This window comes from Nicotiana attenuata, chromosome 11, assembly GCF_001879085.1.
Source record: "Nicotiana attenuata strain UT chromosome 11, NIATTr2, whole genome shotgun sequence".
Taxonomy (NCBI): Eukaryota; Viridiplantae; Streptophyta; class Magnoliopsida; order Solanales; family Solanaceae; genus Nicotiana; species Nicotiana attenuata.
The window spans coordinates 36401319-36416370 of NC_031999.1; the positions used below are offsets into that span (position 1 = coordinate 36401319).

General features: G+C 36.0%; 1 long non-coding RNA gene across 5 annotated transcripts; it reads left to right on the forward strand.

Annotated features, from left to right (window-relative positions):
• LOC109234351 lies at positions 3735–14041 on the forward strand. Of its 5 annotated transcripts, none has more exons than XR_002069185.1 (6): positions 3735–3975; positions 5041–6126; positions 6536–6617; positions 9298–9403; positions 9802–9985; positions 13600–14041. It is a non-coding gene; the product is annotated as an uncharacterized LOC109234351 (long non-coding RNA). The 5 variants fall into 5 exon arrangements; XR_002069186.1 differs by having other exon boundaries at positions 3738–5894; positions 6000–6126; XR_002069187.1 differs by having other exon boundaries at positions 3738–5368; positions 6000–6126.

Below are 15052 nucleotides of genomic sequence, written 5' to 3' on the forward strand. Positions count from 1 at the left end.
GATTTGCAGGTGATATGTGTACAAGGAATGCTAAGGAGCATTTTTGGATTCAAAAATTGGAGAAAAGAGGCCAAATGTGTAAATTCCCAATGAAGTCACGCCCTGCCAGCCCTTAGAATTCAGAGAACTGGTTTGGACGCGGTTCTACCGCGACCGCGGCAGAATCGCAGTGGAAAGCAGTAGCAGAACTTCAGTGATTCCGCGAGGGTAATTGGCCGCGGTTATACCGCGACCGCGGCCAAACCACGGCAGGCGCAGAAAGTTCAGGGGTCAAAGTGTCAAATACGGGATTTTTAGACCTAAACCCTATTTAAAACATTAGACTTCGCCCAAGAGAGGCATGTATTGATTTTTAAGGTTTCTTAGCAAGGAAAACCATTGTGAGAGAATACTCCAACCATCTTTCTTCTTTTCTTTTGATTTTTATGATGAATTCAACCTTAGTTTATTTTCCCATAGCCATGAGTAGCTAAATTCCTTGTCTAAGGTTTTGATGGAAGCTATTGGGTGATGAACTTCTTGTTTATGTGAATACAAATTGCTAGTTTAATCTCTATTTGTTCAACTTCGTGTCTGTTGTAGTTAATTGACAGGATCCTCAATTAGCTGTGCCTATTTAGTGTGCATAACTTGGAAAAGAGTGCATATTTAGGGTATTGTTGAACAACACAACTCCTAGATTATTAGAGGAATCTATAATTGCGGGTTTAAAGGCGGGATTAGGGATAACGAAGCCTTGGGTGTAATCTATAGTGAATCGTGCTAAATAAAGTAAGCTAGTGTAGCTTGGGAGAGTGCAATAGTAAATTACTGTTATTACTCGGGAGAGATTTGCGGTAAGATTAGCGTTCATGATTGATAGACATGTGTGGGTAAATTTGTATGAGCATAAACAGAAGGGATTTCATCAATAGGGGAAATCATTGCCTTAGCTTTTCCTCATAATTGTTTACAACCGTATTAGTTTAGTTTACAGCTAGTTAGTTACTTGCAAGCTAGTTGTTAAAGAACACTCAACTGAGATTTGAATATTTGGGAAGCTGGTTCTGAAGAATTAGTGGGTCTGAAGATAGTGGTTGATAGGTTAACTCTCTGTGGATTCGACCATGGGCGTAATACTCGGGTTATATTTGCAACGTCCGCAGAGTCCTTTTTACAAGGCATAGTTGGGCGTGATCATCCGCCTGACCTGATTTCCTTAGAAGATTACCCTCAGCGGGGACTTCAATAATCACTTGCCTAATGGCACCACTTCCACTTGAGGAGCCAACATCTACATGGTGAGAAATCAGAGGGGGAGTTGTCGAAGGAGGAACGATAAAAGTAGTAAAGACAGCAGCTTGGGGAGGAGCAGAAACAGCCGAGATTGGCAAAGAAGGAATCACAGACACGGGAGTAGAAAAAGAAGCCAGGGGAGCTTCATCAGAAATCGGGCCTAAGCTTTCATTACCAAACCCGCTAATAAAAAGCTGCTCAACTGAATCATAAGCAGCGGCGGGAGCAGCGTCATCATCAGATATGGGAATCACCACCGGGGCCTCAGCAGGCTTGGAAAAGGAATAGAATGGCGGGGGGATACTTCAGCTTCATCATCAGAACTGATGCGTCTTCGAGCTCGAGGCCTTCTCACCAAAGAGCCCCCGTTTTCTTCTTCTTCAGAATCTTCTTCTTCAACAACTTTTCTCTTTGATGAAGAACCCAAGACTATTTCTTGAGCCCTCTCTAAAGAGATATGGGTTCCTGAAGAGATGCGGGAAGCCACAACCGCCTCGGTAGTAACTCCCCGAATAGCAAATCCTGATAAAAAGAAGGATTGAAATTAGTGTTAATAAAAAACATTACATAAAAAATGAAATAATACAAAAACTCTTACCATGAGTTTTTACTTTCCAGCCAAATCGGTTAGAAAGTGTCTTCCAAGACCTACCATCCATTGGTGCAGTTTTAGTAACTTGTCTACCCAATCACGAAAATTGGGAACACTTTTCAAAACTCCCGTGGCTGCTAAAAAAAAGGGGGGGGGGGGTTAGAAAAGTTGACAAACTTGAAGAAAAAAGGCACGAGAAAGTTAAAAAACTTACGTGCAAAATTCCACTTCTCAGGGAAGGGAACATTATCTTCACCCACTAAACCAACAGTGGGGGCAGCAACAAACCTGGCATACCAGCCATGGTCTTTGTCATCCTCAGGGCTCACCAAAACTCTCTTACTCCTGGCTACTAGTGTGAAAACACCATTGCGGAACAACCTAGGGGAATAAAGGTGAATCAAATGAGGGAAAGTAAAGGGAACACCAGATGTGTTGGTCAAATGCCTCAAACAGGCAACAACCCTCCATACGATTGGGCCAATTTGACCCAAACAGACATCAAAGAAACGACAAAACTCAAGATGACCGGGTTAATAGCTGGTTTAAACCCTAAGGTGAAAGGGTATGTATAAACAAAAGAAAACCCGGTTAAATAAGAGGTAATTCTTTGATTTGGATTAGGGATGATAAATAGGAAAATCACTACTCCAACGGCAGTCACTACGAACTACAGGAATCAAAACTTCTGTAATTTGAGTGGGATAGATATCAGCACGATCTAAACCAGAGACTTGATTCCTAAGAGATTCTCTGTCATGATAAAAAGATAGTTCCGTAGGAACTATCTCCTCTACTGTAGGCTCACGAAGAGGTTCAGAAGGTTCTTTACCTCTTGAAGAAGATCTTTGTGAAAGTGAACCCCTAGTTTTAGAAGAAGGGCCAGAACTAGATGAAGGGACAGAAGAACCACCTCGAACAGACCCTAAATTACGAAGTCTACCTCCCCTTCTGCTCCTGACGGGGGCATTAGGAAAGGTATCAACTATGGGAACTCTCATAGGGTTAGGGTTTGATGAAGACATAGTAAAGAAGGATGATACGAAGAAGAAGCAAACAAAGATTTGGGAAATTGAATATTCGATAAACTTTATGTGGTAAAGACAAAGAAGGAAGTTATATTTATAAGCAACCGTCAAGGGAAAAAGTGCAATGATGGAAGGACCATAATAATGATAACTGACGCTTCGTAAGCAGGGAAGTCGTAAATAAAGCCTAAAAAGTGTTGCAAAACTGCAAACCTAATAAGAAGGTGACACGTGTGAAACGCATTAAATGGAAGTGACAATTGAAGCATCGATTCTGTCACAGCATTAATGGTGACAAAAATTCTCGTTTTAATGAAATTCACTTCCCAAATATTCAATTGATGAATAAATGGCAAGTGTGTGTGTGGGGGAGGGGGGGGGGGGGGGGGGGACTATCTGTATTGGGAAAAATTGAATTTACATATTAAAGAGGTATGAAGATGATGTGTCGTGACATATAGACTGGTTAAAGAATTACAACTGGCAAGAAGGCACGAGTTGCAATAGATACGAGCAAAAAGCAAAAGAAGAGGCACGAGCGAAGGCAACGCTCATACCTGTTCAAATCATTTAAGCCCAAGAATCAAAGAGAATGAATCTGACATCACACAAGAGTCCAGATACAGTATTTAGTACGCATTAAATATCGAAATAGAGAATATGTATTAAATATAATGATTATGTAATATAGCATTTAATGTCTTTAATGTCTTTAACTGCCCATAATAGCCTTGTTATGACGGAGGCAAAACACATATCTCCAAGGTACCTATAAAAAGGGAGATAACCACACGAAACACTATGTGAATATACTTTGATTTAGTTATTTCTCTCTTGATTACATTCTTGCTATCCAAATTGATTTCTTTTATACATTCTTTCGATTATCAGTGACCCATACTTGCTTAAATTCCAGAAAGAGGAAAATAAGATTCACTGTTTGTCTGCTCATCCTCTTCCTCACTCTGTTTTGCGCAGTTCGTTCTTCTTTTTACGGCTGCGGGGTGATTCATTTTTCTTCTTCCTGTTGTTCTCCGTGTTGGCGCTGCTGAAACGTAAAATTATGAGTTTTGTTGAGAGGTGAGATTTTCTTTTGGTCGAATTTTATGTTCGTTGTTGTGTGCTACTCTGCTAACAAGTTCGACTTGGTTCATTTAATTAGCTTTCTGTTTCATCTTGATATATCTTATGGCTCTAATTGGCTTATTAGCTGACACATAGCCAACTATATATATGAATTAAGTTGTTAGTTAAAGCTGACATAGGATTCATGGCAATTCGATACTATAAATGAATTCAAGATGAGGTGCATTTTTTGGGGTTTAATATTTAAAAAGTGATAACCAATTGCTTGACATATTTTATCGGAATTGCTGGAGATGGATGCTGACTTAAAGGGGTGGCAGGAAAGGAATTGGGAGTTGGTGAGGTTGGAAATATTTGAGACTGTGGCTGCTGAAATGTTGAAAAGGTTGAGTTTTCTTTGTGTAGGCCACGACAAATTTATTTTATTTAATTTCGGTTAACGTTGGGATATATGTTACCTGGAAGAAAATTATTATCACATGACAGATTGGTCAGATCATTACAAAGAAACAAATTTAACTTTTAGAATACAAAAGTTATCGTAGCTAACAATGACCCTGAAAAAGAAGAATAGTTTGCAAGGAGATGCTTGTACGTGCCCCTATGATTACTTTGTATCTGTCGATTACAAACAAGCTGAATATTGTTGTTGCTGCATTTTCTCTTGTTTCCATTGTTTTCCCACATTGGAGAGCTTCAATTAAGCTGTCGATAACACCAACAGACATAATCAGGATCTTGGGATTCTCGTGTATCGAAAGGTTGAGCAATGTTGTGACTGCTTTCTTCCGGATTCTTGTATCACGGGAACCAAGCAGAGTCATCAGAAATGGAATAGCTCCAGACTCAGCTATGATTCTGCGATTGTCCATTCCATTTTTCATGAGCAATCTTAGCTTATATGCTTCTGTATATCTGGAGATCCTGTTTGCAGTTTGCCAACTAAAAACTTTGTTGTCATTTTCACAACATATGTGGCAGCTTTAGTAGCAGAAATGTAGTCAATCGCCTTGTCACATTTCTTAATCTTACTATTGCTGCTACCTTCTGAATATGAAGGAGATAATGTAGGTTCTATTGTTGGGATGTTGTTCTCTTGACCCCACTGATGGATTAGACTTTTTAGTGCGTAGTTGGGAATGAGAGCCATATGTATCAGCCACTGACCACTTTTTGGACAAGTGTGGTGCCCTGATGAGCAATTAAATTTCGATCATAAGTATGGCCTGATGCTACTATCACATGGTCCCTCATCAAGTCAAGTGAAGTTGGACAACAGGATTCGTTAGGGATGTCGATTGTCGGCAACCACTTAATAACACAAGGAGGATTGACCAGCACGAGCACTCATTAGTTCTGGCTGCTTCAAAGTTTGCTTAATCATAAGGTGTTCTTCTTCCAAAATTGTTCCTTTAAAGTTTGTCTCTAGATTGTGTGAACCAGCTTGAAAGTGCCATTTTTTTTAACAAATGAATAAGACATGCATATAAGAATTATATTTTTTGTCTTTTAATGATTGAATATCATATTGTGTTCACTTATATGATGTGCTTGTATATGTTTACCTTCATTTTGGCTTAGAGAATTCTAAACTTTGGTTCTTAAAGTGCAAATGGAAAATATTAGAAGCAAGATAGAAAGTATTAGAAGATGAAATGTAGCTTTTTTTGAACACAAGCTGTTTAACTATGCAACAACTTATATTAGGAGACATTGCTTGTTAACTTCTCTTATTGTGCAAAAGATGTTTGGCTTGAGAACTTACTACAGAAACACATGTTCACAACTTTATCTGACAAAAATGTATCCATCTTAAATTGGCAATTACAATTTGACGAAATGATAATCTTACACCTCCACCGGCCCCTTCCTTGGAAGGCTACTTGGCATGTTAGTTCTACGAAGATTCCATGGTATGCTCCTCTATGAATAAACAATTTGTTCTCTTGGACTAACTTTTCCCCTCTTAGAACTGGATTTCATCATTTGAAATGAATTGTCTTTGTGTTTCCCTTCAGCCATCCTCAACTTGTAGGTACTCTACTCAAGCTCCCAAAGGACGAGGGGTGAATGACTACCTTAAACAATTCATGTTTGCTCATGGAAACTTAACCAGAAGTCCTTTAAATTGAGCAAGTGTTAATGGTACTCTTTTCTCTTGAGAAAAAAACTGCATATCAACTTGCCTGACCAAAAGTCCTTTGAGATTGTATGTTTTCTCTCTTTATGTTTTGCTTATAGTTATAAGGTGGGTTTTGATTTCTTCTTTTCCTGATTTTCGGAATTTCAGCTGGGTAAAAATTGTTCAAATTGGGTAAATTGTTGGCTGGGACAGTTTGTGAAATTATAGACAATTTCATCTTGATTGGCCTTGCTACATCATATTTATAAATTTCTTACCATAAAAAGCTTATGGGTTTTAGTTTCCAAATTAACCAGACAAGTTTAGCTAATTATCTCATTGTTCTTCCTCCGAGTCATCACTGAAACATTAAATCCATATAAGGAGCTCTGCTTGAAATTTATTTATAATTTGGATACTTTATTGATACAGTTGTTGAAGTTCAACATCTTCTGCAGACTCTGATAAGCTGCTGTTGCTCATCTGCTGGATTTTATATTTCTCTTTTCAGTTGGTAAGAAGTTTTGTTAGGTCAATCATTACTTTTTAGCTTTTTCACCTTTTAATAGCTCTGTTTGATTCAGTAGTTCACATTGATTCTTTGGTGGTACGTTACATGCTTAAAATGGTTTTAAAATTATTATGAAATATCACATTACCTTATCTTGATGAAGCACAAGGTACTCTCCCTCTTATTTTACTTATAATTTGACCTTCATGCGTCTCTCTTCTATCGGTAGTTTTACTATTTTAATGGTTTCGCCAAACAGTGTTGTCAAACTTGCTATTGTTATTGTTTTGGCGCTGAAACTCCTTCAGGTAATGAGTTCGGCAGTGCAGTAGCAAAACGAAGTAGGAAACTGAATAGAGAAGTCATTCTTGGATAAATCTATAAAATTGGACTACGTCTAAAAAAGAATTTAAAAAAGTGTAATCTAAGTCCTTGATATACAACTGTACATAAGTCCTTGATGTACAACAGTATGTACTTAGTTCCCATATCAATTGCACGTAAAAAGAGTAGAAAATATTGTATTAGAGAATTCTAGGATACTCATTGAAAATCTGCCGATGCAGGAAATCTTTTCTCCAAAAGGAGAATGTATCTGTATCAGTATGGTTTTGTCCGTTTCAACCTTTGTTGAACATTTGCTTACATGAAACTCATCGTGCTTTATTAGGATCTTGTTATTCGTCCCTTGGGCGAGCAAGACTCTCAAAGCTAGGAGCAATTACTTAATGAAATTCCTGTTTGGTTAAATATCCAGATTATGACAGTATATGTATTCAGTTACATGTTTAACATGTTTTTAAAGTTGCTTAGTTATTTATATATAATTTTTTTTATATGTTGCTGAAGGTGGAATGATGTAGGAAATTTTTGCTTTCTATTTTGTTGCTTTGGTATCTTTACTCGACCACTAATTGATTGCATTATTGGACAGACATATGATTTCCACTAACTGATAGTATTTGCAAATGCGATTCCTTGTCATCTGAATAGTATTCACTTTCAACTTCTTTGTCGCTTATCCGTCAAATCAGTATAAGGTTATTGAATAATACTTCCAATACAACAGTTAAGAGGTTCAACACCAGAGGATCAAATAACTTGTCAAATTTTAGGTTGCCTCATATTTGATAGTCTTATTAACTTTGCCAAATTTTAGATTGTGTTAGATTTGATAATGTCATAAGTAATTTCGGATGAAAAGAGGGATTGTGATGCCTCCTACTATGGCAGTTAGCAGGATTCTATAAGCACTTTCGATTGTCTTCTTTGACGTTATTTGGCTTTTAAATTTGCACTTGGCATTATACATACAACCAGGAATTCCCTCATATTTCAAATTCAGAGATTTTTAACTTTTTAGTCAACGTTGAACATCAATGTGAATTTGCGAAATGGATGAATATAGAAGAATGAATATGTTTGTAAACTGCTACAATTATGAGTACAGAAATGGCTTAAGACCTATTTTGTACCATAGCTACCTCATTACCTAGATTCTGTTTCAGCCTCTCCCCCAGCTGATTCCCTGTCTTGCTTCGTTTTTTCCCGTTGGATTGGGAATTTGATTTTCGAGAAAATAAAAATGGATCTTGAAGAAAACTGCTTTTATCATGCCTATATTTAACAAGCCTTGGAAGTTGGTTAGCCTTTTGCTGTCGAGCACACAGAGAAAAAATGTTGGGAGCAAAACTTGGTACAAGTAAAAGGCTTTTGATGTCTTTCTGGCTGAAAGGAATAAGAAATTGCATTCGGCTTTTGAGTTTTGAGAGTGCTTCGTATATAAGTGGAAAACACGTGGTCACGTGCTAACTGGCCAGGCCTATAAAAGGGCAAGGAAACCAGTAGCCAATAAAATTGGTACACGTATATAGTACAATTTAAACAACTAAAGGGTTGAATGGAAAAAGTTTAGGTGGGGCCCGCTTATATGCAATTCAAAATCCCATGTTTTGTACTTAGGCTTAGCTGCAGCTGAAAAGACAATTCAAAAATACGTCATTTTGTTTCCTTCCCTTCTCTGCTTATAGCCTTCCTGACTCACTAACTGGTCATAGTTTTCAAATTTTTCTGCTTTGGTTCGAGATTGTCTTGTGTGGTTGGATTCCTGAGTTGCGGTAAGTTTTTTCCTTATTTTTAATTTGCACTCTCCATATTCCCTGCTTGCCCTACTAGAGTGTTTTTTCTTGTGTGCTTGAAATATATGCATTTATATACCTCTTTGACTCTTCTTTGTTTACTTGACTTTCTTCAATTCAATCAGATAATTTTTTTTTTTAATTAATTTTTCATGTTTCATGTTTTTGTTACTTTTTTTGGATTTCCTATTTTTACAATGCATGTCTTTTTCCAGTTTGATTTTTTGGAAGCATTTCTGGGTGATCGTGATTGGCTCTTTTCTAGGTTAACCATTTATTTTATGTTACTTTTGCTACGTTTTTTGTTGTGAGTTCTGCAATTCAATTTCTATTCAAGGTTTGGACCAACTATTTTGCCATAATTTTAACTTAATTCTAAGTAGTTCTTGTTATTGCCCGTAATTAACATATTGAGATTCAAAATGCTTCTGTTTCCTGAATTATATTATTATTTTAATTAGTTGAGTTAAGATTGAGGTGCAATTAATGGATTAATGTTCTCTGTTTTTTGTGTGTGTGTTGACTTGGTTGATTGATGGTTGCAGGTAAAGGGTTATTTTTGGCTTAGACGTGAGATCAGATTAGATGAAACATTAAATTTGACTCCTGGCTGAAGAACTCACAAGAATGTGAGATTTATGCTTGTAAGAGGTAATCCTTCTTTTACACGATCACTGTCTATCTCTAATTTATTTTAATTTGAGACAATCGTTGCTATTGATAGGACTCATTAGACCCTCTTTGTTTCGAAAGTTTGAAGCTTAGACAATTTGTGACAGTTGTCGTCCTTTAAGACAATCCCTCGAACAGTGGTGATTGAAGCTCGGGAGCAATGAATCTTGAACTCTATTGAACACATGCCTATCTGCTTCAGACTATGTACATGTATATGTGAAACATATAAAATAAGTTTTTCGTATTGGATGTTTAAAATGCTAGCCTTTTGTTTTGATTAGCTTTATGGTTTCTGTTAATCTTGAATGAAATTGGTCTTCATATTTTGAGTTGAGATTTTGTATATCTCTAACTTTACCTAGAGTTTATAATAGGCCAGCGTTAATTGTTCTTTTGGAAACACACTGTCAAACACACCAAAGTGTGAAAGAAGATTTTAATTTTGATGGTATGATTGAGGTGGCTGCAACACGCCATTCAGGAGGAATTGCCATATTGTGGTTGGCCAATGTACTAGCTGTTGATCCAGTAGCCACCACTGCACAAGAAATTCACTGGGTAAAACCTTTACCTTTTAAATTTTTATTTACTGCTACCTATGCTAGTAATGAATTAGTTAATAGATAATTGTTATGGGATAATCTCACGCCTGTACATGATAATTATCATGGACCTTGGTTAATTGGAGGAGACTTTAATGAAATTACACATGCAACTGATAAATTTGGTGGACTTCCTATAAACAATTCACGTTCTAATAAATTTTTGGACTGCATTAATTATTGTCACATGACTGATTTAGGTTTTAAGGGTAGTCGATACTTGGACTAATGGAAGACATAAGAAGTATACTATACTTGAACGTATTGATCATATAGTTGCTAACTATGAATGGATTAATCAATACTCTAACGCTCTTGTTACACACCTTCCCCGCACACACTCATATCATTGTCCCATTAAGTTAGAACTTCAACACTGTCCATTACCTAGGAAAAAATTATTTAGGTTTGAGACTATTTGGACTAGTCATCCTGCTTTTCATGCTGTGGTTGAACAAGCTTGGATGGATAATGTGATATTACTTCCTGCAATTGATAATTTCACAACATCAGTGCAAGAATGGAATAAATCTACCTTTGGTAACATTTTTAAGCAAAAAAGGAATATTCTTGCAAGATCAATGGAATTTAGGCTTCTATCCATTATCCAACTAGTAATTTCTTACAAAATTTGGAACAAGAACTAAAGTTGGATTTTAATCGAATACTTAGGTTAGAGGAAGATTTTTGGAAACTAAAATCACGTATTGACTGGCTTAATAATGGTGATGCTAATACCAAAATTTTCCACCTCACTACTATTAATCGTAGAAGGCATAATAGAATTACGGCTATTCAAGATCAGGGGGGAAAATGGATAACAAAACCTACAAAAATTCTTGATCATATTTCCCTTTATTATCAAAACTTATTTACCACGCAGAAAACAAGCTCAATTATAAAATCAAAACTACTTCCCTCAAACATATTAACACATGCTGACCAAAAATCCCTAACAAAACCTCTACAAGAATTTGAAATTCTTAATGCTGTAAAGTCTTTCAAGCCTATGAAAGCACCTGGGCCAGATGGACTTCATTCCCTTTTTTACCAAAATTATTGGGACACTATTGGAGAATCTGTGAAACATTTCTGTCATAAGGTGTTCACTGACTATGAAATTGACCCCAAAATAAATTCTACCTTTATCTGTCTTATTCCTAAAAATAATAATGCATCCACATTTGCTCAATATAGACCTATTAGTCTTTGCAATACTATTTACAAAATTATTACAAAAATTTTGGTAAATAGATTAAAGCCAATATTGGAACACATCATCCATCCCACACAATCTAGTTTTCAACAAAACAAAAGAGCTGCAGATAATGCTATCATAGTACAAGAAATTATTAATAAATTTAAAAAAATGAAGGGGAACAATCTCAGTATGCTTCTTAAGATTGATCTAGAAAAAGCTTTTGATAAATTAGAATGGTCCTTCATTCGTAATACTTTAGTAAGTTTAAATTTTCCAGCTAAGTTTACTAAGTTAATTATGTCTTGTATTACCACCACTACTACCTCTATATTAATCAATGGTAGTCCAATTGATTCATTTCAGCCCACAAGGGGTATAAGACAGGGTGATCCTTTGTCACCCTATCTGTTTATCCTATGTCTTGAAATGTTGTCCAGAAAGATCAATAATGTTGTTGACTATCGGGCTTGGAAACCCATATCTTTATCAAAAAATGGGCCTCAATTATCTCATTTATTCTTCGCAGATGATATTACCCTCACCTCACAAATTACAGCTAGTACGTGTCAATCAATGGTTAGTACTATTACACAGTTTACTAATCAGTCTGGCCAATCTATCAACTTCGATAAATCAAAAAGCTACTTCTCAAAGAATTGTCAACCCAATACTAAAAATATAATTCTGCAACTATTTCATATGAAAGAGGGTCGTAGTTTTGGAAAGTACTTGGGTTTCCCTATTTTTACAACCAAGCCTGCAAAATCTGACTATCAATTCTTACTTGATAATTTTAAAACAAAATTGGCAGGCTGGAAAACTAATTTTCTTTCTCGAGCGGGAAGACTAACTTTAATAAAATCCACCCTTAACCATCTTCCCAATCACTTGATGCAATATATAAAAATACCTAGTTATATACTAAGCTACCTTAACAGGTACCAAAGGAATTTCCTATGGGGCACAACTGCTCAAAAGAAAAAATTACATCTCCTTAAGTGGTCTACAATCACGCAACCTTTGGAACTTGGGGTTTAGGTATACAAAATCTTGATACAAAAAATAAGTCACTTCATGCAAGCCTTGCATGGAATGTTCAATGATCCACATTAGTTATGGGCAAAAGCCCTTTTACATAATTATGTACGGCCAAAGCCTCTACTAAGTTACAATAGCTCTACTACTTGGCGTAATATTATTAATGGCTGAAAATATTGCAGATTAGGTTATAAATGGAATATTGCAACTGGACAACATGTTAAGTTCTGGACTTACCCCTGACTCAAGCATAATTTCATACTTAGAGGCTACATTAATGGACCCATGCCTCAATTTGAGGAAAACAAACTAGTTTCTAATTACTACTATAATAATAGTTGGCACCTAGATAACATACCTTTTGAATTACCCTTACATATAAATTCCCTTATTGATAATATTTATATGCTCATTGAACCCACAAACTATGACAAAATTTACTGGAATTTAACACAGAATAGTATCTTCTCAGTTATTTCTATGTACAGGTGTTTAATCACCATTAATACAACTAATGGTACATGCTTAAGCAACTCTTTCAAGTGGATTTGGAAACTTCCAATTCCCCCTAAATTATCTTTTTTCCTTTGGCTAATGTGTCATGACAAACTCCCAACAGCTGTGTATCTTACACGATTGGGTATTACTAATTCAGCAAGCTGTCCACTATGTCACCAAGACACTGAAACAATTAGTCATTTATTTCAACATTGTGCTAACACCATACTTCTTTGGAAATCTCTTAGAATATCACCTCCCACTAGCACAATAGCAGTTCCTCAAAATGAGATTATGACTTGGTTGTATAAATTTATACATACGCCTTTGCTTTCTACACCTCACAACATCCCTTCTACAATTATGATTCCTTTTGCATTGTGAGAAATTTGGCTTAAAAGGAATAAGTTTGTTTATGAACATAAAATAAACGACTTGAATCTGCCTTCTCTGTTAGTAAAGGTAGCTGAATATTACTTTTTAACTAATCATTCTATTAAGAAGAGTTCAAAGTCTCTTATCTATATCAAATGGCATCCACCAGATCGTATGTTTTACAAATTAAATATTGATGGATCTTGCTGCCCGGCTCTAAGCACTTATGGAATTGGTGGAGTTATCCGCAATCATCAAAGCAATTGGGTAATAGGCTTTGCAGGGTCTGTCAAAGAAGGCACCACTATACAAATAGAACTTCTTGCACTCTTCAAAGGATTACAAATTACTATCCAACAAAGGCTTATACCAATCATCATTGAGACGGATGCACAAGCAATAATTGGTATGTTAAAAACACTGGCAATGAGCTTTATTAATATTATTAATGATTGCAGGTCCTTGCTCCAACAACTGGATAGTCCATCGGTACAAGTTATATACAGAGAGCAGAATTGTATTGCAGATAGATTAGCTAAATATGGTGCAACGCATGTACATGAGCAATGCCTACTTTTTGGAACACCCCCACTTTTTGCTATGTCTTGTTATGAACAAGATCACCAGGGCACACTCCACAGCAGGGTGACTCGGCAGCCTAGTAGGAATGTTGCACAGTCTCTCTCTGGCTCATATAGTTTATCTAGTATGTGTAATAGAAGAACTTCTTTAGTAGCTAGTACTTCAAGTACTAGTCCTGTTTCCCAAGTAGTGGGAGACCAAGAGCCTAGCTCTATCTTTGTACAACGGATGCCTTGTATGCATCCAAGACTCTAAACTAATGTAAATGTTTGCTATGTTATAATATTGCCTATCTTTCCAACCAAAAAAAAAATATTACTTTGCTATTGAAATGTAAAATGAGTGGAGATGCAAGTTTCTCTGCACGAGTTTCACAAGTGCGATTACTATCTTGGAATATTAATAAATGTGAAAGTAGTTCAGAAAAGATAAATATATTAAACAATTTCTAAGGGACAATCATCCGCACATATCTATATCACAAGAGGTTAGCAGTCCACACCAATAGTCAAATAACATTCGTTCTTATCAGAGAGCATAGTAATAATATGGGATACCAATTATGTCAAATGTAAAAGTAAAAGACATTTGGTGCAGAATACCCCATGGATTATTATAGGGGATTTTAGTGAACACAAAAAGAATTTGCATGCATTTACGGATTTGCTGAGACAATCTTATATTTATGAATTTATTTAAAGACAATAACAATTCAGATAGGCATTCGAAGTTAGACGGGCTTTCAATTTCATCACCAATCCACTATTGTAACCGTCCTATCAGATTATTTGCCCATAATTATGAATTGGAATATCCTGAAACTTAGTGAATATGTAAGTTTTCTGTACCTTTTTTGTTTAACTAGTTTTATTATAGATTGACAATATTGTTAGTTCAGTGCCTATAACTTGCCAGGTAGGAAACTCGTTTTTTTGTCTTCAAGTTGTTACACTCATCACCAAAGTTCTGCTTATGTTTGCTGTCAAAAGAATTGTTTATGGCATTGGCTGACAAAAATAATAAAAAAGTATTGCATAAAATAATATTACAACTAATAATATGAACAAGGCGAAATACATAAACGGTCTCTTTAAGTTGTCCTCAACGATCATTCAAACACTTTAACTGAGCCTATTTCCAGTTAGACACTTCAAGTCTTTAATGAAGTAGGTCAACTAAACACCAAAGACCAACAAACCTCATGCATGAGTTACAATTGTGGATGACGTGTCAAATAGACAAATCATCAAATGACACGTGTATTTGTCCAAAAAAAATATGTATTAATTTTTCCTACCCAAAGAACATCTACCCACCCCAATTATTAGG